Here is a 1878-nt window from a genome sequence, read left to right on the forward strand (position 1 = left end):
ATCCTGTGAGTCACCGAATGTAACAGTTTATTTTGGTTGATTCTTTCTTTCTCTCTAAACTGTAGTAATAGTCACTGCTCAGTAAATCTGTCTCTTTTTTCCTCCTTTTATCTCAGTTTCGCTTCATGTGTCTCCTGGTATCTTTCTCCCTCTGCTTTTCACTTCTGCTTGCCTAGAGCTTGCTCCCTTAAACCCAGCCCCTGCTGCTGATGTGGCAGATGTGCTGTCACAGTTATACAAGAACATCCAAGTAGGAATTTAGGCAGTTGTTTGTGAAGTGCTCCACAGCTGGAGCATTGGTGGTTCAGTGGTAGAATTCTCGCCTGCCACGCGGGAGGCCCGGGTTCGATTCCCGGCCAATGCAGCAGCAGAAAACCTTTTTTTCTTGGCATCTAAGTCCCATTTGCAGATATGAAATGGGTTTTGATATCACACAGAGAGGTGGTGAGGGCAGAAAGCATAGGATAAACACAGACAGACCCGTGCAATTACCTGTGTATTAAGAGCCTGAGTGCTGAATTTCAGTGCAGTTTTAACACACAGGTTACAATTTTTTTTTTAAACTCCCAATGCAGTAAGCTAGTGCTGTGCTAATGCATCGGGAGCTAAAATGTGCTGTGAGCACAGGCCTGACCATACATTTTAACTCAGAAGGGGAAAGGCTGATCGGGAATACATAACTTTTATCTGGCCACGGTTACGCTTAAAAAATAAAGGCGCTGTCGAGCCTCTGCCACTTGTCCTTGCAGATGGGGGTTCCTGCAACAGATCCAGCATTAGAAACGTTTCCTCTTACCAGGAATAAAGTTTACAGTGTTAAGAAAATGTGCGCTCACCCAGGGCGCCTCTTTGCATTGGGAAGGAAGGCGTAATGTCATCATTTGCATGGAATTCCCATGTGAAGGCGCTGAGCTGAGCGCACACTATTGAACGCTGATTTAGTGCACGTAAAACTGCTTGCTGCATCAGCAGCGATGTTTATGCTCACAAAGTGTGCATTAAAGAGCAGGTAAATGCACCTTTCTGCATTGGCCTGAGAGCGTTAAACCTGAGGTAAAATTCAGAAGAGATAAATGAATACTTAAGAACATAAGAAATTACCATACTGGGTCAGCCCAAGGGTCCATCAAGCCCAGCATCCTGTTTCCAACAGAGGCCAAAAACCAGGCCACAAGAACCTGGCAAGTACCCAAAAACTAAGTCTATTCCATGTAACCATTGCTAATAATAGCAGTGGTTATTATCTAAGTCATCTTAATTAATAGCAGGTAATGGACTTCTCCTCCAAGAACTTATCTAATCCTTTTTTAAACACAGCTACACTAACTGCACTAACCACATCCTCTGGCAACAAATTCCAGAGTTTAATTGTGCGTTGAGTAAAAAAAAACTTTCTCCGATTAGTTTTAAATGTGCCCCATGCTAACTTCATGGAATGCCCCCTAGTCTTTCTATTATCCGAAAGAGTAAATAACTGATTCACATTTACCCGTTCTAGACCTCCCATGATCTTAAAGACCTCTATCATATCCCCCCTCAGCCGTCTCCTCTCCAAGCTGAACAGCCCTAACCTCTTTAGCCTTTCCTCATAGGGGAGCTGTTCCATCCCCTTTATCATTTTGGTCGCCCTTCTCTGTGCCTTTTCAATAGAACTATATCTTTTTTGAGATTTGGTGACCAGAATTATACACAGTACTCAAGGTGTGGTCTCACCAAGGAGCATTACAAAGGCATTATGACATTTTTCGTTTTATTAACCATTCCCTTCCTAATAATTCCTAACGTTCTATTTGCTCTTTTGACTGCTGCAGCACACTGAGCCGACGATTTTAAAGTATTATCCACTATGATGCCTAGATCTCTTTCCTGGGTGATAGC

The 1878-nt window shown here is 43.1% G+C and overlaps 1 non-coding gene across 1 annotated transcript; it reads left to right on the plus strand.

Moving 5' to 3' along the window:
• The first annotated feature begins 293 nt into the window (after positions 1 to 293).
• TRNAG-GCC lies at positions 294 to 364 on the plus strand. The gene has a single exon. It is a non-coding gene; the product is annotated as a tRNA-Gly (tRNA).
• The last annotated feature ends 1514 nt before the right edge of the window (positions 365 to 1878 follow it).

Source organism: Rhinatrema bivittatum, chromosome 7 (assembly GCF_901001135.1).
Source record: "Rhinatrema bivittatum chromosome 7, aRhiBiv1.1, whole genome shotgun sequence".
Lineage (NCBI taxonomy): Eukaryota > Metazoa > Chordata > Amphibia > Gymnophiona > Rhinatrematidae > Rhinatrema > Rhinatrema bivittatum.